Below are 27,105 nucleotides of genomic sequence, written 5' to 3'. Positions count from 1 at the left end.
CCTTGAAGATATGGGAAGTTAGAGGGCCACCTGTGGGTAGAAGGAAGGGAATCAGGAGGAGGTGTTGATCCGATGGTCACTAGACTGCTTGGAGGGATCTTGGGCAAACTCACCTCAGCGGTCAGGTTGAGGCCTCATGTTTGGCTGTAGCATGTGGTAGGAAAGAGGCACTTGTGTGATTACTCCCCTTGTGCATCCCCTTCCCCTGGCTACCTCTGGAAAAAGGTGCCAGTACACTGTACCGGCACAATAAAAGCCCTGAGGGGCATTTAACATGTTAATCACATTATTAATGCGTTAAATGTGCAGCCATAAGATCCATAGAAGCTCGGTTTATTCGGATTCAGGCAAAGTTTGTTGTTTTTTAGGCCATTCTTGAATTGCGCTAAGCAGATAGTCAGTTTATTCAGGGCTGTAGGTAAGTGAGGTTTCATGGGTATGAGTAGCTGCACATCATCCACGAAGATGTAGAACTGGATGTCCATCAACTGAATCTGTTCAGCTAGTGGCTTGAAGCAAATATTGAACACAATAAGTGACAGTATCAATCCTTATAGTACCCCACAGTCAGGGCCCACAGTGGCAATGAGGTGCTGCCAAACCGTATGAACTGTTTTCAATCTGATAAACGGGATCTGAACCGAGTACTATTCCACTGATGCCTGTTTCTGAAAGTCGTGCTAGCATGATATGAGCCACGGTGTCAAAATCTGCTGAGAAATCTAGCAGTGCTAACACCGAGGCGAATCCCCTGTCTTGTGTTTCTGTGAAGATCATCTAGTAGGGATACAAGGACCATCTGTATTTTCATACTTTCATTAATCTATGCATCTGCCACCTCCTATCTTTTCACTTTGGTTTATAAAGGATTTTATAATTGCAAGCATTCATATTTGATTACTTTATGCAACTACTGGTTTTCTGGGTCAGCACTTTTGAAGTAGGTTAGGATGAATATGTATGTAATTTTGTAACCCGCCCTGGGTAAGGGCGGGATATAAATAAACTAGTCTTTAAGCCCGTTATATTAACGGGTGCTAGAATAGATGTGTCTGTCTGTCTGTGTTTCTTTATCTCTCTCCTTGGCCGCTGTCTGTATCCTTCTGTCTCCCCCCCCCCGAACACAGCTGTCTGCCCCCATGACACACCTCCCCCCAAAGCAGCCCCCTTTCCCTCTCCCTAACTGTCTCTCCATGGCCCTCTTCTATCTTCCCCCCCCCGAGCAAAGCTGTCTGTCCCCAGCACCTCCCCCTATCTCTCCATAGCCCCTTCTGTCTCCCCCCAGCACATCCCTCCCCCAAAGCAGCCCCCTTTCCCTCTCCCTGTCTCTCCATGGCCCCTTCTGTCTTCCCCCTCAGAACAAAGCTATCTGTCCCCAGCACACCTCCCCCCCCAAAGTAGCCCCCTTTCCCTCTCCCTATCTCTCCATGGCCCCTTCTGTCTCCTCCCAGAGTAAAGCTGGCCCCAGCACACCTCCCCCCCCAAGCAGCCCCCTTTCCCTCTCCCTCTCCATGGCTCCTTCTGTCTCCCCCAGCACACCCCTCCCCCCAAAGCAGCCCCCTTTCCCTTTCCCTCTCCCCCTGGCTCCGGTATTGATCCCCTTCTTACCCTCCCCTCCATCCCGGCGTCTTCTGGCCTGCTCCTCTTCAAAGCAGCCTGTGATTTGGTGTCCGGCTTTAGCGAACCTAGCAGGCTGCTCTCCAACTCGGTAGCACGTTCCCTCTGACGCGATCCTGTGCGTCAGAGGGAGCGTGCTACTGAGGTTGGAGAGCGGCCTGCAAGGTTCTTTAAAGCCAGCCACGATCGCAGGCTGCTCTGAAGAGGAGGATCAGTGGCGGCGGCGGCGGCGAGTGAGGTGACACGGCAAGGACGCGGGCAGGCGAGTGAGAGGCAGCGGTGAGTGAGGGCGGGCGGTGACGCGCCGAGGACAGGGAGAGAGCACAGTCACGCGCCTTCAGCCCCCGCATGCGCCGTGAGGTTAGAATGTTGCCACAGAAGCACACCTCACGGCGCCATACCTCACGAATTTTCGAGAGTGTATGCGCGCTCTAGCGTTTTATTATAAATAAATAAACCAAACCAAAAAGTGTTCTGTTGTAATAAGTATGTTACTTACTAAATGACACACAGACATGAATAACATCACAATTGTTTGCTTAATTAAGTTTTCTTCAATAAAAGAACACTTTGCTAAGATTTTGCAATAAATAACATGTGGTGAAATTTTTACCACTACAGAGTTATGATGCAAAACCAAATGTAATGACTGATTCTTTCCAGAGAAGTCATCCCAGGTTAAAGAAAACCTTTATGTAGACCGTTAGTCACCATACAGCAGAATCACAAGGCACTGTACTCAAAGTCAAGAAAAAAGTAAGGATTCCATATTAAAAAGTAAAATTTTATTCAAAGTCCAGTATAAGGGCACTGTGGTTTAATCAAAACACAGAAGCACAGCCTCGATCGGGCTGCTCCTGCTTCCAGCATGTTAGTCCTATTTTGAATTAATTTCATTTAGGGTGCCCCATTCCAAAAGGGAGACATTTTGGCTAGTCCTGGTTTTAAAATTATATCCCAAGGCAGTGTAGTATTTGTAGTCCATGATTCTATCAATTGAAATCAGTGCTGCAGGTCCCAGAATGCACCAGAATGAGGTTGGCAGAAATCCAGGACTAGCCAAAAGTCTTCCTTCTGGAATGAGTAACCTGATCACCTTAATTTCATTAGTCACCCGTGCAGAAAAGAATTGATTTTAAAATATTACTTCAATACATAAGGCATTGAAACAGGATTCAGATTTTTATTTGGGTACAGATTTAACATTGAAAATATTCCATCAGACTATTGGATAAAACTAGACAACAGATTTGCCTGACTTGATACAGGAGATAGAGAGTCCGAATAGTTATGGAATGACATCAAAAACCATAATTAGTGATGAAGCTAAAAAAAACACTCCAGAAGAGAAGAAAGCCAAAAAAAAATCGCCTTGGATTTTAGAAAAGTAGCAGAACAAAGAAGACAAGCAAAAATTTCCGATGATAGAGAAAAATTATCACAAATGAACTGAGTGTTTCAACATCAAATTCGGCAAGGCAAAAAACAATATTTAAAGGATATTTGTCAAAAAATTGAAACGGAACATGAAAACAAAAAAAAAACAGATTAGTATATCAGCAGGTTAAGAGGTTGTAGCAAAAATTCCAGTCTCGATTGGGGATGCTTAAAGATGCCAATGGAATGATACTGAATGATCCAGAAAGCATTAAAAAGAGATGGAAAGAATATATGGAAAATAAATACAAAAAAAGGCAATGAGGATAACATTGGGGAAATTGAACAAGAAACTGATGCCAAAGAAGAACCAGATATTTTAAAAGAGGAAGTCATAGCAGCAATTAAAGCTTTATCGAAAAACAAGTCATATGGTATTGATGGCATTCCAATTGAATTAATCAAAAGCTGGGAGAAACAAAATGGCGGTGGTGTGGTAGCCGTGAGATATTCCTGTTCGCTCTACCTTACAATTTTGCTTTTGGAAATTACCTCTATCTATTGCAAGGACTTTGCAGTTCTGCGATGCCTCATACTAAACATAAGGGCTTTCTCCAGGTGGACCCTTTCTCGCCCTGACAAGCTACGCTGGACAGATTTCTCACTATCTCGCCAGATAGTATTGAGGGAGGAAGTTTCCCAGTGGTTACTCCAGCAGAGGGAGCCGCCAGAATCTTGGGTCTGGAAACATCGTTATCCCCTCCTACAATTCGACTTCCACCTAATCCGGTGTTAGAGGACATGGTGAGCATGAGCATCGATAACTAGAAGAGCCTGATGCCTTCACAAAGTGAGGGGTCTCATGCTCTCTTGGATGCTGAGTTTTCAACGTTGCAAGTTGCGGAAGAAACCCGAGCTTCTCAGGTGACTTTGGAAAATGTATGGCGAGTCTTTCAGAAGCTCGAAGTATCTGCTACAAAGTCTGCAGGTGATATCTCAGCTATATTATCTAAAATAAATACGTTATCAGCCTCTGTTCAGAATATCTAAGTTGAAACGAATGTTAAGTTTGATCAAATTAATGTTGAATTTGCCTCAGTACAGAAACTTTCAGGTTTCTTCATTAAAGAAAGACTGTTTCTTCAAAGGAAAATTGAACAGTTAGAAAATTATAATAGAAGGTTAAACCTGAGAATTCTGAATTTTCCTAAGTCTTTAGTTTCAACTCCTTTGGATATGTTCAAAAAGTACCTTATGGAAAATTTAAACTATACCATAGAATCTATTCCGCCAATGAATAGGATTTACTATCTCCCAAGGAAGAAAAGTGAGTTACTAGCAGAGAGTAATCGGGTTGATAAACCACAATCATTTGATTTCAACAACATAATGGATATATTGGAAAGTTCTCATGAGGAAATCAAATATCAAGGGACTTTACTAATATCATTTGTTTTTGAGCAGAATGGTTGAGAGGGGAGGAAAGATGTTGCACATGTGGGGGAAAGCAAAGAGGAAGAATTGGGGTGAAGGAGAAGAAGGAAGAGATGATCATCTACATGAAAAAAGTAAGCCCTACCCAAAAATAAGACTTAGTGCCTTTTTTGGGCCCCAAATGAATATAAGACACTGTCTTATTTTCGGGGAAACATGGTATTTACCAATTATATTGAAAATTGTAGAATACACATACTTTTAACTACAATCAAAGGTTGTAGTTGTGGGGAAAAAAGGTTATTTTCTATAGTTGCTAACTGGCTCCAGATTTTCAGGGTTGTTCAATCCTATCTACTTATAGTTCTAAATTCCTTATTTCCTGCCTTAAGAAAAGCAATCCCATGTATGCAGCCTGTCCTGAAAATCCAGATCCAGGTTGCAACCTCAGGACAGAGAAAGAAAAGTTCGCATAGATTGCATTTTCAAATTTTCAACAAAATTCTACTCTATGATGTCTAAATCCTAGTTTAGTAACCAAAAACCCAGAGAAGAGCACTGAAAGGTAAATGGAGAAAAAAGTCTCCTCTGACCAGTCGAAGGAGGGGAAGAGACAGCCCTGAGAAAGATACCTAATTTATTTATCAGGTATCTTTCTCAGGGCTGTCTTTTCCCCTCCCTCGACTGGTCAGAGGAGACTTTTTTCTCCATAAATCCTAGTTTGGACATTTTGTGGAAAACATCCAAAGCTCCAGCAGCAAATTTGACCATTTTCAATGCAGAAAAATGTGTTTTTGTTTCAATATATGGCCATTTCTTAGTTGTATTTGTCCTCAGTAAATCTATCTTTTAAAACCATTTTCAAAAAACAAACAGCCAAATGAAAATTGAAAAAAACCCAGCAATTTGGATGTAAGAGGGACCAGTATTCTTAGTAGAATGGCCACACAGACATTCCAGCAGAGCAATGGAGCAATCTAGGAGGCTCTGTAGTGAACTTCATTTATTTGTTTATTTAGATTTTTATCCCGTCCTCCCAGTAGCTCAGAATGGTTTACAAGTAAACATTCACAATGGAGTGCAATTGGACATACAAGATTATACAGTAGATTTAAATACTTGGACATATGAGACTGTGCAGGAGTTTAGATATAGGGACTATACAGCAAATTAAGAACAGTAAGTTAAATATAAGTAGTTTAGTTTAAGAACATAAGAACATAAGCAGTGCCTCTGCCGGGTCAGACCATAGGTCCATCCTGCCCGGCAGTCCGCTCCCGCGGCGGCCCAAACAGGTCACGACCTGTCTGAATCACCAGAAGGGGCTCCCTTGCCACCTTGGTTTCTCATTGAAGTCCTATCTTCCCATCGAAGTCCTAACCCTCCGGTCTTGCACATGCACGACCTGTTGGGTTTCTATACTTATTACCTGGTTAGCTTTCTATACTTGTGTTACATCCCAGCTCCTCCCTCAGTATCCCACGATCCCTTTATCCCTCAGGAATCCGTCCAATCCCTGTTTGAATCCCTGTACCGTACTCTGCCTGATCACTTCCTCCGGTAGCGCATTCCAAGTGTCCACGACCCTTTGGGTGAAAAAAAACTTCCTTGCATTTGTTTTGAATCTATCTCCCTTCAGTTTCTCCGAATGCCCCCTCGTACTTGTTGTCCCCTTCAGTCTGAAGAATCTGTCCCTATCCACCCTCTCTATGCCCCTCATGATCTTGAAGGTCTCTATCATATCTCCCCTGAGCCTCCTTTTTTCCAGAGAGAAGAGCCCCAGCCTATCCAACCTCTCGGCGTATGGGCAGTGTTCCAGCCCTTTTACCAGTTTTGTTGCTCTCCTTTGGACTCTCTCAAGTACCGCCATGTCCTTCTTGAGGTGCGGCGACCAATACTGAACGCAGTATTCCAGATGTGGACGCACCATCGCTCGATACAATGGCATGATGACTTCCCGCGTCCTGGTTGTTATGCCCCTCTTTATGATGCCCAGCATCCTGTTGGCTTTTTTCGAGGCTGCTGCGCACTGTGCAGATGGCTTCAGTGATGCATCCACCAGCACACCCAAGTCTCTCTCAAGTCTGCTGTCTCCCAATAATGCCCCCCCAATTTGTAGTTGAACAACGGGTTCTTTTTCCCTATATGCATGACCTTGCATTTTTCCACGTTAAAGCGCATTTGCCATTTGTTTGCCCAGTCTTCCAGCTTGTCCAGGTCCCTTTGCAGGTCCTCACACTCCTCCTGGACCTAACTCTGCCGCACAGTTTGGTATCATCTGCAAATTTTATAACCTCGCACTTTGCCTCCTTTTCCAGGTCATTGATAAATATGTTGAAGAGTAACGGCCCCAGCACCGATCCCTGTGGCACACCGCTTGTGACTCCCCACCAGTCAGAATATTGGCCCTTCACTCCGACCCTCTGCAGTCTACCCGACAACCAGTGCTTGATCCATCTGTGCACATCCCCTCCCACCCCGTGGTTCCACAGCTTCCTAAGCAGCCTTTCATGTGGCACCTTGTCAAAAGCCTTTTGAAAATCGAGGTAAATGATGTCTATGAGTTCCCCATTGTCCACCCGACTGCTTATTCCCTCAAAGAAGTACAGAAGGTTCGTTAGGCACGACCTTCCCTTACAGAATCCGTGCTGGCTTGTTCTCAGTAGGCCATTCCTCTCGATGTGCTCGCAAATGCCGTCCTTGATCATAGCTTCCACCATCTTCCCTATAATTGAAGTCAGGCTCACCGGCCTGTAGTTCCCGGGGTCACCCCTCGATCCCTTCTTGAAGATAGGTGTGACATTCGCCAATTTCCAGTCCTCTGGTACCTCACCAGTTTTCAAGGATAGGTTGCAAACATGCTGGATTGTGCCCGCTATTTCTTGTCTTAGTTCCTTCAGAACCCTTGGGTGGATCCCGTCCGGGCCCGGTGATTTACCGCATTTTAACCTGTCTATCTGTTTGAGGACATCCTCCTTACTTACCTCTATGTGCTCCAATTTTTCGGCCTGTTCCCCACTCATGAGCTCCTCTGAGTCCGGTATATTAGATGTGTCTTCGCTCGTGAAAACCGACGAGAAGAACGTGTTCAACCTCTCAGCTACCTCTTTATCCTCCTTAATCACTCCCTTCCTATCCCCATCGTCCAACGGCCCCACCTCCTCTCTCGCTGGTCGCTTCCCCTTTACGTAACTGAAGAATGCCTTGAAGTTTTTCGCCTCCCTGGCCAGCCCCTCTTCGTATTCCCCTTTCGCTTTTCTAACCTCTCGGTGGCATTCCTTTTGGCATTTCCTGTGCGCCTGGTGATTTTCCTCCGTTGGGTCCTTTTTCCATCTCCAGAAGGATACTTTTTTGTCATTTATTGCCCTCTTTACTTCAGTTGACATCCAAACCAGGTCCTTTGATCGCTTGTTCTTGCAGCCTTTCCTGAAACTGGGGACGTACATTCTTTGTGCTTCCTGCAGGGTGTCCCTGAATAGGGTCCAGGCGCTTCCCACAGTATCCATCCTAAAGATGTTTCTGAGCTTCCTCCCCACCATTTCCCTCATAGCAACATAGTTCCCTTTCTTGAAGTTGAGCGCAGTTGTTGCGGTCCTCCTTACTATGGGTGTCCCCCTTTCTAATGTGAATCTGATCGCGTTGTGATCACTGTTGCCTAGTGGTCCTCCCACTTCTACCCCTCTTGCAGGCCCCCCTAATCCATTTAGGATGAGGTCAAGAGTAGCACCCCCTCGCGTCGGTTCTTTGACTAGTTGCTCCATGAAGCAGTCCCTCACAGCTTCTACAAATCCTGTTTCCCTAGTGCAGTTGGAGTGACCCGTACTCCAGTTATTCCCGGGTAGTTGAAGTCCCCCATCACTGTTACACTTCCAGTCCTGCATTCCTGTCTCAGTTCCGCTTCCAAGTCGTGTCCGACTCCTTCTGGCATACCAGGTGGGCGATAGTACAGCCCCAGTTTTATGCCTGCACCCTTGTTTCCCAGCAATTTGACCCATAGCGATTCCAGCCCCTCTGCCTTCGTTGACATATCCATCCCGACCGAGTGGATATAGTCCTTTATATATAGTGCTATGCCTCCCCCCTTCTTGTGGGTCCTGTCCCTCCTGTAGAGCTTGTACCCCGGCAGCGCCACATCCCATTGATTTTCCTCTGTCCACCAGGTTTCTGCAATTCCAATTATATCTAGGTCCTCCCCCTTGGCCACGACTTCTAGTTCACCCATCTTGGCCATGAGGCTTCTTGCATTTGCGTATAAGCACCGCAGGTCCCGTAGGTCCCGTCGTTTTTCCTCTACCTCTGCATTTACCTGGGCCACCTGCCCTTGGATTTCGGGCAGTTCTCCCGTTCCCTGTGCTTCTGCTTTGCCCTCAGCCTTTACCCTCTTAGCTTTCAGCTTCCCCACATTCCCGCCACCCCACTTCCCCGCTTTTCCTCTGGGTTTTCTAGCCCTATCGGCCCCCTCCTGGGCTATCATCCCTTGAGCCTCTGTTTGATCCCCCTCGCCTTGTGGTACCTCTATATTGCCCTCAGCTTTCGCCCTCGTGCCACCCAGTCCCCCTGTGTCTCCATGCCCCTTAGTCTTCTCCCAGCAAGCTCCCTTTACCTGATGTTTCCCTCGCTGTCTGATCATAAGATCCTCCGGTCCCTCTGCTTCCTCCCTGCAGTCAGCCCGTTCAGCATCTGTTCTGGATACTGTTGTCCGAAGCGTCAACATCAGATCAGCTGTCGGCTTTCCCCCTCTCCTCAGTTTAAAGCCCTCTCGATCTCCTTCCTCACATTGGCTGCCAGTAGTCTAGTTCCCGCTGTGCTCAGGTGCAGGCCGTCCCGCCGGTAGAGCTTGCTCTTTCCCCAGAAGGACGTCCAGTTCCTCACAAAGTGGAAGCCCTCCTCCTGGCACCATCTCCTCAACCATGCATTCACAGCCTGGAGGTCTGCCTGCCTCTTTGCATCTGCTCTCGGTACAGGCAGGATCTCCGAGAATGCTATCCTCCGTGTGCTCTGCTTCAGCTTTCGTCCCAGGACCCTGAACTGGTCAGTCAGTGTGGCCATGCTGAAGTTCCTCCGGCTCCGACGTGGATTCATTCCGACGTGGATTATTACCGCAGTCTCCTCTGTCTCTGCTCCGTCCAGGATCCTCTCGATCCTATCAGTGATGTCTCGTGTCTTGGCCCCTGGGAGACAAGTCACTAGCCGGTCCTCCCTTCCTCCAGCTACGTGACTGTCTACCTCTCTCAAGATCGAGTCTCCCACCACAATAGCAGACTTCCCTTTCCTCAGCAACCTCCTCTGCCTCAGGTCAGTGTCCTTGGTGTAGTGCGGTGTCTCTCCCTCGGGGTCCCGGTGAGTCGCGGTCTCCTCCTCTTGCGTGGTTCCTCCGCTAGGTCCTTCCCCGGTGTCGCCTTGTGGATCCTGGGTCTCGTCTGCCGACATCCGTCTGTGCAGCTGCTGGTCCCGTTCCTCCACCTTCCTATAGGCCTCCTCGATGAATCTCTCGAGGTCCCTCACCTGGTCCACAATGGGGCCTGCTCCGTCTGTGTTCTGGGTTGACCAGCTCGTCTCCTCTGTGGTGCGCAGTCCCTCCAGTCCCTCCAGTTCCTCCAGTTCCTGGACCCTGACCCTCAATCTGCCGACCTCCATCCTCAGGCTTTCCAGTTCCTGACACCGACTGCATATGTACTCCCGCCTTCCCAAGGGGAGGTAGTCGTACATATTGCACTCTGTGCAGTATACCGGAAAGTACCTCTGGGATCCTGGGTCCTCCATCGCTCTCGTAAAGTGCTGGTGTGCTCCTGCTGATTGGAGCCTGTTATTTTGTTAGCTTCAGAATCCAACTGTCATCACTGCAGGCGCTTCACAAAGGCGCGCACTAAGGCGCATGCGCCTTTGTCTCGCGCCTTCGTTGGCGCGCCAAACAGCTGAGCGCCGTTGGCGCTGTGTTCTTTTAAATGTTCCCTTCGGTCAGGGAGAGGGGCGGAGCAGGGCTCCCACGCTGCCTCTCTTCGGGAACAATCTGGATACGCTGTCTCCCGCTGGTGGCCTGAAAGGGGGCCCGGCTGGCTGCTGTGCTCTTTTAGATGTTCCCTTTCGGTCAGGGAGAGGGGCGGAGCAGGGCTCCACGCTGCCTCTCTTCGGGAACAATCTGGATACGCTGTCTCCCGCTGGTGGCCTGAAAGGGGGCCCGGCTGGCTGCTGTGCTCTTTTAGATGTTCCCTTTCGGTCAGGGAGAGGGGCGGAGCAGGGCTCCCACGCTGCCTCTCTTCGGGAACAATCTGGATACGCTGTCTCCCGCTGGTGGCCTGAAAGGGGGCCCGGCTGGCTGCTGTGCTCTTTTAAATGTTCCCTTTCGGTCAGGGAGAGGGGCGGAGCAGGGCTCCCACGCTGCCTCTCTTCGGGAACAATCTGGATACGCTGTCTCCCCGCTGGTTTAGATAAAGGTTATTTGAGTATAGGCTGAGAGTGGACTATACAGAAATTTAGGCAGAAGATTAGAATGGAGAAAGAAGGGAAGAGGTGGGGCTTAAGGGGGAGGGGTGTAGACTGAGGGTGCCCTTTAGTTGAAGAGGAGGGTCTTTACCATTTTCCAGAATGTCATTAGTGAGTTCTGTAGTCTGAGTTGAGGGGGGAGTTGGTTCCAGAGTTGGGGAATGAAGTGGCTGTAGGAGCGTTTGCGGGCGGTCTCTGAGAGGAGGGACCTTCCGGGGGGAATGCATAGGCGTATCTAAAAGGTCCCAGATACACATAGGGTTACCAAACGACCAGGAAAACCCAGATATATCCAGATTTTTAGAGGACTGTCTGGACTCCCAGACAGACTTTCCAAAACCCCCGGCATTTGTCCGGGTTTTGGAAAGTCCTCGACAAGCTCCAGCACATAATGTCGCCCACATCCACGCATGCTTCGGGCCCTCCAGACGTGGCTGCAGCTCGTCTGGAAGACAAAAGGCTTTATGGGGCAGGGCTGGAGGCAGAACAGGGCAGGGTCACATGTTCAAAGTTTCCCAGAGAAAAATATAGTAAACCTAGGTACACATCTTACCATAACTCCCTTACATTGTTTGATGAGCCCTCCAAAACTCACTCCAAACCTACTGTACTATATACCACCCTGATAGCCATTATGCCTCCAGGTGTCACCTACTGCAGTGTTTCTCGACTCGGTCCTGGAGTACCCCCTTGCCAGTCAAGTTTTCAAGGTATCCACAATGAATATGCATGAAAGACATTTGCATATAATGGAGGCAGTGTATGCAAATCAAATTTGTGCAAATTCATTGGTGGATATCCTGAAAACCTGACTGGCAAGGGGATACTCCAGGACCGAGTTGAGAAACACTGACCTACTGTATATGTCAGTACAGTAACTTTTGGATGGGTTTTGGAGGGTTCACACTTCCCACCACAAGCATACCAGTTAGAGGGGAAGATGGGCCTGGGTCCCCTTTTTTACACTCCACTGCACCAATCATGAAACTATTCCAGAGACTTGATTACTGCTCCAATAGGACTGGCCATAAAATCTGAAACTGTAGAACATGCAGGAATGCACTGCTTCATGCCCATCTTGGGGGGGTGAGAGAAGAGTCAGTGACTACTGGGGGAGTAAGGGAGGGCCATGCCTTCCTGCTTCCAGTGGTCATCTGGTCAGTTTGGCCTCCTTTTTGGTACTTATTTGTTATTGAAACAGGTCTAGTCTCAAACGTCTAAGTTTTGACCTGGAAGTTTTCTGCAATGTTCCATCATTGAAGAAAAATGTCCAAATCATAAGTCTACCCTAATTCTGCCCAAAACAAGCTCCCAACACACCTCCTTGAGATTTAGACACACTGCAGGCAAACAGCATAGAAAACCATCTATAAAATGTTTTGATTATGGCAATTTGGATATTTTAGCAAACAAAATATCCAAATGCCACTTTATGCCACTAATCATTAACATTGCAAGATCTACTTTTATGATAGACTAAATTAATTTTTACTATCCTTACTTCTCCTTATTTTATGTATATTCTGGTCTCCTGACTACTTGTAAAACGAGTCGAGCTCTAATGAGAGCTGACCCGGTATATAAACCGAAGACTAGATTAGATTAGATTTTTCTCTTTTTGAAAATGAGTCCCTGTATGTGTTTAGCACCTAACACATACACATATTCAACATAAAGATACATGTGTTTGAAATTTGATGCAAATCTAATCAGTTTGAAAATTGCCTTCTTAGAGACAAAAGCAGTAGGCTGAAAGCAAAGTCTAAAAGCTGAAAATAGGAATTATTTAAAAAAAAATAAGAACTATGGACAAAAAGTGTAATAAATAAATGTTTTCTTTAAAATAGGAATAACTTTCAAAGGAAGAAAAAGGTATCTCTCTCTATTTTGAAATCAGACTCAATAAAAAGTCTGAGGGAATACTTGAAGGGAAGCCATTATGTGCCAACAGCTAACAATAATAGAAGTCAGCTGAAGAATTTAAAGGGCCAACATGAATTCTGGGAATTGTATCTATACCACTAATACAGAAAAAAAAAGAATGGGTAGCTCATTAAAGGGAAAAAAAAAGTACAAAATGGGAGTTTCACTAATTATTACGCTCATTTTGTAATTTATGTATTATGGTGTTCTTGTCAAAAGTAATGTGTACAAAAGACCAAAAGAAGTTTTGAGCCACAGAGCATATGAACACTATTAGCAATAAAAACAGAAAGACTGATCCCATTAGCTACACATTTTTAAAACACTGTGTCACAGTGAGACCTCCCTGTTGAACTCTGTAGAATGGGATCACATAACAAAACAATTTTGAGAAGATGACCATTATAAAAATACAAAATATAAGAACATATCCTATTTCCAACAGGTCTTAAGTACCTGGCAAAATCCCAAGGAGTAAAACAGATGTTATGCTGCTTATTCTAAGAATAAGCAGTGGATTTCCCCAAGTCCATCCTAATAATGGCTTATGAACTTTTAGGAAATTGCCCAAACTTTTTTTAAACACTGCTAAGCTAACCGCTTTCACCACATTATCGAACAATGAATTCCAGAGTTTAATTACACATTGAATGAAGAAATATTTTCTCTGGTATGTTTTAAATCTACTTCTTAGTAGTTTCAGCACATGGCCACACAAATTTGGGACTTAAAAGTTTTCTGCATTTTCATTTTTTTAGACTTCAGTGTCCCTTTTACTAAAGTGTGGTAAAATTTGGACTTAGGGTGTTCTAACAGGGGACCTTCCAACATTCTAAGCCCAGATTAAGGACTCCTTTTACTAAACAGTGCTAGTGGTTTTTAGCACAGGCCTGCGAGGTAAATGCTCCAAATTCCTATGAGCATTGGAGCATTTACCTCACTGGCCTGTCATAAAAACCTCTAGCGCCATTTAGTAAAACCCAGCGTTAATGTGGTATTTGTAGGACATTTCTTTTCTTTTTGTTCTTGTTACAGGTTGTGTGCTAATGCTCTCATTACCATGCAATACCTGAAAAAAAAACTTAACGGGAGTGTACTTACTGCCTCCTATTTAGAAGGCGTTAAGTGCTCCCACATTAACCTGCATTATCTAGTTAGCAAGTACTAATCCTAACATGCTAGCTAGCTGGTAACACAGGAATGCCCATTCTCCACCTATGACATGCCCCCTCCTAAATATGGGGTCCTTTTATGAGCGCTAATCAATTTAGCACGCTAATCAATTTAGCGCGTGCTAATTGACTTAGCGCATGCTAAAGATTTACATTCTATTGTAAATTGGTTAGCGCGCCTTAATAAAATGACTGGGGTTCAAAGCACTGTGTGTGTATGAGGGGAGAGAGGGCAATGGAGGAGGTAGCCTAGAGGGGGGAAGGAAAGAGAGGGAGTGATTGTGCAGTTATTACATTACATTAGTGATTTTTTTTATTCTGCCGTTACCTTGCGATTCAAGTTATCCTTTTTAAAACGTACCACAGAGAATTTTTTGTGGGATTAAGGGTGTGGACTGATTTATCACATTGATAATTTTTACCTCACAAGACCTGTGTTCTTATAGGAGGTGATGGATATGGATGCAAGCCATGGTTGATGACTCTGCTACCAGCACCCCGCACAGAAGCATAGAAATGGCTACAACCCCACATCTTGACTAGGTATATCATCAAGTGCACTTTTGGGGTGCTGAAAAAACACTTCTGCTAATTGCACCTCTCTGGAGGATCCTTGGAGTATAGCCCTCACAAAGTGGCAGACATCATGTTATCATCATCATCCGCTATAATAAAACCCTTAGCGCACATGCGCACTTTAAACTCCTTGCATCCGTGCTTTGTGCTTCTGTGCCACTGCATGCGCAGTAGAGTAGAACTCTGCCTGCGGCGGTTTCACCATTGCCCTCCCTCAGTGACGCTGTGACCGGGCCTACCAAGGGGTGGGGGAGAACAGCAGGCAGGATCATGGCTCTGCAGCAATCCCAGGGCAGGTAGAAGGTTTAATTGTGGCTCTGCAGCGATCCCTCGGGGGCTGAATATGAGGCAGCAGGCCGGGAAGAGCAAAAGAGGGTCCAGGGAACAAGTTAGAGACAGCGAGCAGCGAGCAAGGGCTAAAGGAGCCTTATCAACCCCTCCCCCCCCCCCACCCTGGAGAAAGTGAAAGTATGGAAGTGCATGCTGGGGTTTGGTTTGGCTCGCCATGGCCCAGCAGTTCACGAGCTTCCTGCGGAGCAGCATCAGGCAGCGATCCAGGGGTGAACGAACGGGGTCCGGAGGGGCGATGGAATGCATTTGACCTTTGTGAAGCTGGGCAGGTGTGTGTGGGCAGCTGGCCATAGCTGGATTGAGGAAAGGGTAAGGGATACCTTACTTGGCACAGCTGGAAGGCGGCTTCAGTAAGAGTCTGGGCAGGGAGAGAGACAAACAAAGAAAGATAGAAATAAAGAAAGATAGACATTGGGAGGGAGAGAGACAGAAAGAAAGAAAGATAGACGGGGCAAGGAGACAGAAAGAAAGGTAGACGGGGCAGGGAGACAGAAAGAAAGAAAGAAAAAAGATAGATGGGGGCAGGGAGAGAGACAGAAAGAAAGAAAGACAGATATCTATTCTAGCACCCGTTAATGTAAAGGGCTTAAACACTAGTGTTATATATGTAACTAGCTGATGCCCCGGCGTTGCACGGGTATTTAATTATAGCAATAACACTGTAAATGGATTCAAATAAAGATACTTTATAGTGGTGAATGAAATTATTTTTTTACAGCTTAATAAAAAGTACAATATTCAAATTATAATGTGAAATATTTGACAAAATGAATACAATACAACTAACGCAAAACGTGATTATAAACAACAATTTTAGTTTCACCTCCTGGAGCAAGAACATATAAATTCTTGGGTGAACCCACCCTTGAGCAAGCAACATAGAGTTGTGGGCCGCGAGACCCCCAGAACATATCACCCCAGGTAGTGAGGGATCTGCATACCAAGTTTCGTTCAAATCGGTCAAGCCGTTTTTGAATTACTGTGAGAATGGCAGCTTTTTACATTTTTTCCATTGACATGAATGGGTGAAATCTGATTTTCTGTTTGTAGCTCCGCCCACGTGTGCAGGTGAGCCGCGAGACCCCCAGAACATATCACCCCAGGTAGTGAGGGATCTGCATACCAAGTTTCGTTCAAATCGGTCAAGCCGTTTTTGAATTACTGTGAGAATGGCAGCTTTTTACATTTTTTCCATTGACATGAATGGGTGAAATCTGATTTTCTGTTTGTAGCTGCGCCCACGTGTGCAGGTGAGCCGCGAGACCCCCAGAACATATCACCCCAGGTAGTGAGGGATCTGCATACCAAGTTTCGTTCAAATCGGTCAAGCCGTTTTTGCGTGATCGCGGCACATACACACACACACACATACATACATACACACATACATACCTCCGATTTTATATATATAAGATATAGCACTGAGACATCGACTAGAGATCACTGTCAATGTGGCACCAGTGTTGGACATCTGCCCACCCGCTTCAGGATCAGATGTTGCCAGGGGAAACACGGTGTGATGGAAGCTGATAGAAAATTACTTCTCCTGACAGCTTCACAGTACAGTTGCTGGAATGTACTCTCCCTGCATGTTTTGTATAGAGTTGCATCTTGATATGAATGAAAATAGCATTACAGTACTGTTTCAATTAGAGGTTTTTTTGAAACAGCATATAAGAATGGGTGGCCAGCTCTGTTCTCCCCCCCCCCACTCCACACACATATACTTTCTCCCCAGGAGCAGACGCTCTGTTCTCCTGCGTTATCTGTTTAATAGGCATGTATGATTGATGTAAAGCACAAAAGACTATTAAACCAATAATAATGCTAGATTATGCAGATGGCCAACATGCACAGGGCATATGTGCGTCCAATAGGAGCATGAGCTAGCGTGTAGCTTGCATAAGTTTATAAGCCACACCCATCTCACCCCTGCAATGCTTAGCATTGGTTACAGAAGACGGAATGAGTATGTAAGCTGCTCAATAGTAGGCCATCTGCATATCACGGCCAACATGCACAGGGCATGCAAGCATCTAATAGAAGCATGTTCTAGCGCATAACTTATGTATGTAGGAGCTGTGTTAGATGTATCCCTGCAGGTACAAGCCCAGTTTTTCCAATTACAGCCTTCTCTGCCTGGCACAACTCTTCGTGATGAGCAAGAAGTGCCTCTTCACTAGAGAGGGGAACAGGTACAACATTTTGAAGATGGACAGGGGAAGAAGGACCCTCTAGACCAGGGGTGGCAAAGTCCCTCCTTGAGGGCCGAAATCCATTCGGGTTTTCAGGATTTCCCCAATGAATATGCATGAGATCTATTTGCATGCACTGCTTTCATTGTATGCTAATAAATCTCATGCATATTCATTGGGGAAATCCTGAAAACCCGAATGGATTGCGGACCTTGAAGAGGGACTTTGACACCGCTGCTCTAGATCTTGTTCAATGAGTGGGCTTCATGTCCACGCTCGGTAAGACTATAAATTATTCTGGTCATTTTACTGCGGCCTTGCTCCCTGTCTGCTTCTCTCTCTTTAACTTGTCAATTTGGCTCAGTATGTAAAGGGAAGAAGAATGGGACGATATTCCACATTTCTGTGGTTACTATGAAAGCACTTCATATATTATATTGTGACAGGGAAGCTCCTGTCACAGTGAAAACTACTGCTAAAACTCCCCAGAATGCAGCACAGGGCTCTGTAAAACCCGGCATGGAGCCAGGACAGCTAGCTCAGCCAAAATAATGCAAGCCCAGGCAGGTCCCAGCACAGCTGAAGAGCCAGTTAGGGAAGGCTCTGAAAACTACTAATTGCCCCTATCACTCCTTTCCCCAAGTCAGGGAGAATCCTGAGACCAATTTAGAGAGGGGTGGAGTCCGACCCGGGAGTTTGCCTTATAGGCAAAGTGAGTTTGGAGAGAGAAGGAGGACACAGCTGACTCTGATGAGAGAAGCCAAATCACTCAAGGAGTTTCCAGGTCACAGAGGGTGCCTAAGACCCAGCATGAGCGTATGGCAGGAAGCCAGCACCTAAGGAAAGGTGGTACAGCACTTGGGAGGTACAGTGACTGGCAACTTAAGCCCCAGAGAGAAGGGCGGGGAAATTATCCCCAGGGAAAGGCTGCAGGCATTTTGGCAGACTTGCAGAGAGGGGGATGGGAAGCACAGCCTGGGAGAAACCAGGAAACGTTGAGCCAGAGTTCCCATGAGGGTGAATGGGAAATGTGCAGTGTCCTGAGTGATAATATAAGTGAAGGGGACATGGACCTGGGGGAATACAGTATGTGAAAGTCCTCAGCTAATCTCCTGAAGAACGTTCTCCCAGTATTGCTTTGTTTCACACGGAAGCCAGAGCATTGCTGGCAAAGCTAATGAGGTGAGAAAGACGTATCAATAAGATAAAGGGAGCTGAGAGAGGAAAAGGCTTGACACAAGCCGTGCTCAGCTATAAAAGCCAGAAGGTGTTAAGGTCCAGAGAGATCAATAAATCCCAGTGGGGATACGAGCCAAGGAAGGCATGGAACTGATATAATATTTTGATGTGATAGTATTTTTCCTTTTGATAAGGAGGAGCAATTCAGCTCCTCAGTAAAACACCTGAGACTCACCTGGACTGTAAAATAATTGTGTGCAGGATGCACCCAAAGGACTTGAACAAACCAAGGTGAATGTTTTCTTTTTGCTTCTGGTTTCTTTTCTTTGTACTTTGGGACACTAATAAACCTGGTACTGTTTTTCAAGGAATCCGGTATCCGGGTCTTCCTTTCACCACCATATAAAAGGCGTACTAAAATTCTTACTTGTGGTCCGGGCCGGAGTTTCCCACCTACTCGGGGACGGGCCCGGCCACAAGAAGTTGGTGGCAGTGGTGGGATCGCGCCGCCCACTGGTTAGTGGAGGAAGTACGCCCAAAGACTTGGAAACAAAAAAACACCAAGAAGGAAAAAAAAAAAAAAACACGAACTTTGGTTTTTGGTTTTTTTTTTTTGACAAAGCAAACTGCTGACCTTTTTGAGGTGAAGACTAGTGCCAGAAAGTACTGTGTTCAAAGGCTGGCAATACAGTATTTTGGGATTGTGATTTTGGAGCAATTCGAGTGTTTTTTTGAAAGCCATAATTTACTTAACCTTACTTTATTGGTAGTGTGGATTACAAATACCCAGAGGCAAAGCAGGGAGAGGGAGCAGTATCCGGTGCAGTGTGGTTCCTGGTGGAGTACAAGGCAGCATCCAGGCGTCCGGAGGACACAGTCTGCTGAGGAGTGGAGCGGAGTCCGGAGGAGCGGTTCCTGGTTCCTGAGTTCCTGGTCGGAGGAGTGGCTGGGGAGGCCCAAATATACCCAAGGCTGAGACACATCAGTCCCTAAGGTAACGGTGCTTAGGGGTGGCTGATGTGGATTGGTGGGTAAGGGGACCAGAGGCTCGGGGCTAGTGAGGGAAAACCCTAGCAGTGAAAGTCCGCACTTGGGTTCCTGTTCTCTCTTGTTTGTGTTCTCTCTTGTTTGCGTCTAAGTTCCTGACTGGTCTGGAAGGGGAGATGCACAAAATGCAGCAGCGTTTTCAGGAGATGCTGCAGTCGCAGGCAGAGCTCTGGAAAGCAGACCACCAGGCACAGCAAACTCGGCACACGGAACTTTTGCAGCAAATGTCCGCTCAGATACAGGCCATAAACAATCTGGCACAGAGGCCTGCAACACCGGTGGCTGGCAGCGGTGATGGCGTCATCGGGCCGGTAGGCGCTCCTTTTGGGGAGCCGATAAGACTGCATAAATTAAATGTAGATGATGACATACAAGACTATCTAGTTGGTTTTGAAAGGGTGGCCATGGCTTTGCACTGGCCAGTGGACCAATGGTCCGTAAGACTGATACCATGTCTAAGAGGCAGAGCTTTAGAGGCTTATCAGACTTTGAGCGCTGAACAAGCAGCTAATTATCCCATACTGAAGCAAACTTTGCTAGATTATTTAGGGTATAGCCCAGACCACTATCGGAGCCAGTTACGGGCAGCCCGTTTGGCCCCGAATGAGCACCCAAAAGCCCTGATACAGCGGCTTAAGAGGCTATGTGAGAGGTGGCTACAGCCACAAGGAAAGGGGGTACGAGAGGTCCTGGATGAGGTGGTGAGGGAGCAAGTGTTGGAAGCCATTTCTCCAAGGGCTAAGGTATGGGTAATGCGAAAAGGGTCCCAAACTTTGGAGCAGGTGGGCAAGGATTTGGAACATTATTTAGAGGCTGAAGAAGCCCTAAAGCCTCCCAAGGTGGGTCCTAGTCCTACGAGGGGTCCCCATTTTCCCCTGGTGAGGAAGAAGGTAATGCTAGCCACCAGGGTAGGGGCTGTTCCAGAGCCTACCATAGAGGTGGAGGTGGAGGGTATAAAAATGAAGGCCCTAGTGGATTCCAGGGCAGACCAATCCTTCATTGCTCTTCCCGACTGGGCCAATATAGTGCGAAGGAGGGGACCGGAATGTGTGCGGCCCACGGGGAGGGCCAAGTTGAGATGTGTGCATGGAGTAGCTACCCCATATGATTTAAGGAAGGTTAACCTGAATTACCAGGGTCAGAAGAGCTGGGTAAAGTTGGCTCTAGTAACCCGCCCCCCGGTGGCCCTAATCTTGGGAAGGGATTGGGAGGGCTTTCAGCGGTACACCCAACAGAAAATCATTTTAGCCCACAGGCAGGCAGCAGATGGTCCTTCCAAACGAAGGGATAGGAGGGAGAGGCAGGTCGGGCCTTTTCGACCATGGATCCCTGGGAAAGTGTTGGAGAAATTCCTCTTTTTTTCCCAGGAGCAACAGAAGGATCAGGTTCTTAAACACGCCTGGGAACAGACTAAAGGGCGGGCAGACTTTTACCCCAGGTTCAGGGAGGAAGGGGGCCTGTTGTATAGAGAGACCCTAAGGAAAGGAGGGGGCCGGCCATGGAAGCAGTTGGTGGTGCCCGGGGTCTTTAGGCAGACTATATTGAAGTTAGCCCATGAACATCCGCTAGCTGGACATCGAGGCAGGGATAATACCCTAGATCAGATCCTGGCGCGGTTTTACTGGCCTGGGATTTACAAGGAGGTGAAAGAATTCTGCGAGACTTGTCCCTCGTGTCAGAAGCTGACAGGGTATAAACCCCCCAAAGCTCCATTAATACCCTTACCGAGAGTTGAGGAGCCTTTGGCTCGTATCGGGGTGGATATAGTGGGTCCCCTGGATAAGAGTCGGAGAGGGTTTGAATATATCCTGGTAGTGGTGGACTATGCCACCAGGTTCCCATGGGGGGTGCCCCTGAGATCTACTTCGGCACCGATTCTGGTGCAGGAATTAACGAAGATCTTTTGCCAGGTAGGGTTTCCCCGGGAAGTGTTAACGGATAGGGGGACCAATTTCCAATCGGGGGTGTTCGAGGCCTTTCTAGCCGCCTTTGGCATTGCCCATAAAAACACATCCGCTTATCATCCCCAAGCTAATGGCTTAGTCGAGCGCTTTAATCAGACCTTGAAACGGATGATAAGGAAGGGTGCTGCCGGGGATATTAGAGATTGGGATTTGTGGGTTCCCTTTTGCTTGTATGCGGCTCGGGAGAATACTCAGGAGTCGCTAGGGATATCCCCATTCGAGCTCCTTTATGGGAGACCCCCACGAGGCTTATTGGATATCATCCGGGAAAATTGGGAGCCCCAAAAAGAACAAGACATGAATGTTCTGTCCTATCTGCAGGGGATAAGGGGTAGGCTGAGGGAAGTGACTAAACTGAGCCAACAAGCCCTCCAGAAAAGTCAAGTCAAACAAAAGACATATTATGACCGGTGAACCCGGGTGAGGAATTTGTCTGTAGGGGACAGGGTGGTAGTATTAATCCCTGATGGGCCCCATAAATTTGAAGCCAGGTGGAGGGGTCCTGGGGAAGTGGTAGAGAAACTTAATGCAGTGGATTACCGGGTAAAGGATGACAAGGGGCGAGAGTAAATCTTCCATGTGAACTTGTTGAAGCCATGGAAGGAAAGGACAGTGTTGTACACCCAGGCAGGGGAAGAAGAAGATGGGGAATTAGGACCCCAGGTAGCTGACATGGGGTCAGGGGAGACCCCCAAAATTGGGGATACACTGAGTGAGGTCCAAAAACAACAGATGGGGATAGTGTTGGGACAGTTTAGCTCAATATTATCTTCCAAGCCAGGGTACACTCGACTGGGGAAACATGAAATTATTACCGCCCCAGGGAGAATTGTACGTCGCAGGCCCTACAGACTACCGGAGAGTAGACGGGTGGAAGTGAGGCAACTGGTGCAAGAGATGTTGGACTTGTGGGTGATTGAGGAATCCCACAGCCCGTGGAATAGTCCCATTGTGCTAGTGCCCAAGGCAGATGGAACCACGAGGTTCTGCATAGACTTTCAGGGGGTAAACGCCATATCCAAATTCGATGCATACCCCATGTCACGGATCGAAGATCTGCTGGATAAGCTAGGAAGGGCGCGTTATTTATCTACCCTAGACCTATGTAAAGGGTATTGGCAGATTCCTCTGTCCGAGGGGTCAAAGCAAAAGACAGCGTTTCAGACACCCCAGGGGCTCTTCCAATTCCGCCGCATGCCCTTCGGATTGCATGGCGCTGCTACAATTTGTCAAAGAATTGTCAACAAGGTGCTAGAGGGGCATGAGGAATACGCAGCAGCCTATATGGATGACATCATTTTTACCCAAACCTGGGAGGAGCACTTGGGAGCGGTGGAAGCAGTCCTAATAGACTTAGGTAGGGCAGGACTCACTGTGAATCCCCAGAAGTGTTGGTTTGGGCAGTCCCAGGTAAAATACTTGGGGTACCAAGTGGGCCAAGGGCAGATACGGCCGTTGACGGATAAGGTAGGATGCATCAGGGATTATCCCCGTCCGGTAGACAAGAAACAGTTGAGGGGATTCTTGGGATTGGTAGGGTACTACCGAAGGTTTGTAGCCCGGTTTTCTGAACTGGCAGCCCCCCTCACTGATATGCTTAAGAAAAATCTGCCGGTCCGGCTGGCCTGGTCTGAGAGGGCGAATGAAGGGTTTGAGAGACTGAGAAAATGTTTGTGTCAGGATCCTGTATTAAAAGGGGTGGATTTCGAGAAGCCATTCCTACTACAGACCGATGCATCCCAGGAAGGGTTGGGAGCAGTCCTGTCCCAATTACACCAGGATAGGGAACACCCTACTATGTACCTGAGCAGGAAGTTGTTACCCCGGGAGCAAGCTTACTCTACGGTGGAGAAGGAATGCTTGGCCATTAAGTGGGCCATTGACACTCTGAAATATTATTTAGAGGGGAGATCCTTCACCCTAGTCACAGACCATGCAGCCCTGACATGGTTGGAGAAAATGAAGGACAGCAATGCCCGCCTAACCAGATGGTATCTGGCCCTTCAGCCATATCATTTTAAGATAGTACATAGGCCAGGGGCACTTCATAAAAATGCAGATGTTCTCTCTCGGTTAGGGGAAGAATCCTCTGAGAGTTTAAAGGAAGAAAGGACCGATAGGGGTTTAAGTAGGGGGGTATGTGACAGGGAAGCTCCTGTTACAGTGAAAACTACTGCTAAAACTCCCCAGAATGCAGCACAGGGCTCTGTAAAACCCAGCATGGAGCCAGGACAGCTAGCTCAGCCAAAAGAATGCAAGCCCAGAAAGGTCCCAGCACAGCTGAAGAGCCAGTTAGGGAAGGCTCTGAAAACTACTAATTGCCCCTATCACTCCTTTCCCCAAGTCAGGGAGAAACCTGAGACCAATTTAGAGAGGGGTGGAGTCCGACCCGGGAGTTTGCCTTATAGGCAAAGTGAGTTTGGAGAGAGAAGGAGGACACAGCTGACTCTGATGAGAGAAGCCAAATCACTCAAGGAGTTTCCAGGTCACAGAGGGTGCCTAAGACCCAGCATGAGCGTATGGCAGGAAGCCAGCACCTAAGGAAAGGTGGTACAGCACTTGGGAGGTACAGTGACTGGCAACTTAAGCCCCAGAGAGAAGGGCGGGGAAATTATCCCCAGGGAAAGGCTGCAGGCATTTTGGCAGACTTGCAGAGAGGGGGATGGGAAGCACAGCCTGGGAGAAACCAGGAAACGTTGAGCCAGAGTTCCCATGAGGGTGAATGGGAAATGTGCAGTGTCCTGAGTGATAATATAAGTGAAGGGGACATGGACCTGGGGGAATACAGTATGTGAAAGTCCTCAGCTAATCTCCTGAAGAACGTTCTCCCAGTATTGCTTTGTTTCACACGGAAGCCAGAGCATTGCTGGCAAAGCTAATGAGGTGAGAAAGACGTATCAATAAGATAAAGGGAGCTGAGAGAGGAAAAGGCTTGACACAAGCCGTGCTCAGCTATAAAAGCCAGAAGGTGTTAAGGTCCAGAGAGATCAATAAATCCCAGTGGGGATACGAGCCAAGGAAGGCATGGAACTGATATAATATTTTGATGTGATAGTATTTTTCCTTTTGATAAGGAGGAGCAATTCAGCTCCTCAGTAAAACACCTGAGACTCACCTGGACTGTAAAATAATTGTGTGCAGGATGCACCCAAAGGACTTGAACAAACCAAGGTGAATGTTTTCTTTTTGCTTCTGGTTTCTTTTCTTTGTACTTTGGGACACTAATAAACCTGGTACTGTTTTTCAAGGAATCCGGTATCCGGGTCTTCCTTTCACCACCATATAAAAGGCGTACTAAAATTCTTACTTGTGGTCCGGGCCGGAGTTTCCCACCTACTCGGGGACAGGCCCGGCCACAATATAGATACTTATTTTTCACCCAGTACAATGGAGGGTTATACGACTTACCCAGAGTCGTAGTGGGAATCAAACCCTGTTTCCCAGGTTCTTAAGTCACTGCACTAACCTCTAGGCTACTCCTCCACTCCATGCTGCCTTCCAGGTTCACTGAGATTTCTTTCAGTTCCTCCACATTGTCATCCTTGAAAACTATTTCTGGTTCAGGTAGATCTCTTGCATCTTCATTCAGTCTGCTATGGCTGTAGCCTCTCTCAGTGCCCCTTTTGCTCCTTAATGATTTAACGGTTCCAAGGGTTCCTTCACAGACTTTCTGCTTTTGATGTACCTGAAAAGGTTGTTACTGTGAGTTTTTGCCTCTATAGCAAGTTTCTCTTCATATTCTCTTTTAGCCTTCTTTATCAGTGCTCTGCATCTAACTTGCCAGTGCTTATGTTGCATCTTATTTTCTTCATTTGAATCCTTTTTCACTCTTTGAAGGATGTTCTTTTGGCTCTAATAGCCTCTTTCACTTCACATTTTAATTATGCTGGCTGTTTGCTCTTCTTTCTACATTTTTTAATACATGGAATACATCTAGTCTGGGCTTCCAAGATGGTATTTTTAAACAATGTCCATGCCTGATTTAAAGGTCTAACCTTTTTGGCTGATCCTTATAGCCTCCTTTTAATTTTCCTCATTTTATCATAATCACCCTTTTGAAAATTAAATGCTGCTACAGTAGATTTCCTTTGTAACTTCACTCCAGATATTAGCTCAGATTTGATCATGTTATGATCACTGTTTCCCAGACCCAGCACCTTTACCTTTCCTACTATGCCTTGCATTCCACTAAGAACTAGATCTAAAATAGCTCCCCCTTGTCGATTCCTAACCAGTTGCTCCAAGAAGCAGTCATTTATTGCTTCTAGGAATTTTACCTCCCTAGCACTTCCTGATGTAACATTTAAAAAGTAATCTGTACATTTCATGTAAAACAGGGCTCTAAAACCCAGAAAAACTGAGGGGCCTTTTTACGAGTACTAAAGCTTAGCATGCAAATAGCTCCTGTTTTGCAAATATGAGCTAGGTGGTACTTAAAGCTTACTAATGTCTATTAGCACAGTGGTCCCCACCCTGTCCTGGAGGACCACCAGGCCAATCGGGTTTTCAGAATAGCCTTAATGAATATTCATGGAGCAGATTTGCATGCCTGTCACTTCTATTATATGCAAATCTCTCTCATGCATATTCATTAGGGCTGGCCTGGTGGTCCTCCAGGACAGGGTTGGGGGACCACTGTATTAGCACACACTAAGCTCTAGTAAAAGGTCCCCTGACTAACTTGACATAAGCAAGCAGTTATCCCAGGGCCTACCCATAGAGTGCCTGGTTGATTTATGAACCTTAAAAGGTAAGACAGATTTGCAAATATACCAAATTCTCAGTGCTTTCCTCTTATCTACATTTCTGGTCACCCAGTAAAGCATGTCAATCAGATTTGTCTCACATGTTCTCCATCTCATAAAATCATGCTGCCTCTGATCCAACAAGTTGAAAGAATGAAGATGATTTACTATCCGTTCAGAAATTTCCATTAATGTTTCCATTTCCAAAGTGAGATTAAGAAGCTTGCAATGTCCAGCCTCCTTTTAGCCTAATTGTGTTTTCCTAGGAGGATACATGTACCTGGATTGGCCACTGTGAAAACAGGACACTGGGCTAGATGGACCATTGTCTGACCTAGTATGGCTATTCTTATGTTCCATTTTTATAGTACTGGTATTAGTCCTAAAAGTTAATGCCAGTCGTCTTTTGCTTTCAAACACTGGGTGGCGCCAGACAATAAGATTCATCATTATTCTCAATCTAAATACCAAACACAGAAAAATCAAAAATAGAGGCTATGTTTGCAGTTCAACGATCTCAAAACAGTGCAGAAATGAAAACAATATAAAACCAAAGGCACATGAGCCTGAGTTGCATATTGTGATGCAATAAGGTTGATACACATTAAACATAAGAGACTGAAACCCCCCCCCAAAAAAAAAAAAAAAACAACAACAAAAAAACAACAAAACAATTGGACCAATATTAAAAGGCATTTATCTGGTTAGTAGATGCTACCAGCCAGAGAGATATTCATTGGCACTAACCAGAGCCACTAAATATTTCAGCTTTGAAACCCTGTTCTTATTAACCAGTGTTCTTTTTAATTGTAATACATCTTATTGAAATAGTACTGCAATGCTATTTTCATTCATATCAAGATGCAACACTATATAAAATATGCAAGGAGGGAACATTCTGGCAACTATACTGTGAAGCTGTCCGAAGTAATCTTCTATCAGCTTCCATCTAACTGTGTTTCCCCTTGTGACATCTGATCCTGAAGCAAGTGGGCAGATGTCCAACACTGGTGCCACATTGACAGTGATCTCTAGTCGATAT

General features: G+C 46.4%; 1 protein-coding gene across 3 annotated transcripts in view; it reads left to right on the top strand.

Annotated features, from left to right (window-relative positions):
* Window positions 1-27,105, top strand: part of SCRG1 (stimulator of chondrogenesis 1) — a 140,199-nt gene that overhangs the window by 82,143 nt on the left and 30,951 nt on the right. Inside the window, exons 1-3 of one of the 3 annotated variants that reach the window (XM_033942577.1) lie at window positions 3,616-3,798; window positions 14,453-14,549; window positions 19,078-19,301. The gene's annotated coding sequence lies outside the window, so the exon portion shown is untranslated. Of the gene's footprint in view, window positions 1-3,615; window positions 3,983-14,452; window positions 14,550-19,077; window positions 19,302-27,105 lie in introns of those variants that run through there. The other 2 variants (XM_033942559.1, XM_033942568.1) reach the window with 2 other exon arrangements.

Source organism: Geotrypetes seraphini, chromosome 1, assembly GCF_902459505.1.
Source record: "Geotrypetes seraphini chromosome 1, aGeoSer1.1, whole genome shotgun sequence".
Classification (NCBI taxonomy): Eukaryota; Metazoa; Chordata; class Amphibia; order Gymnophiona; family Dermophiidae; genus Geotrypetes; species Geotrypetes seraphini.
Note: the sequence above shows the minus strand (reverse complement) of the source record. Positions and strands in the feature narration are given on the sequence as shown.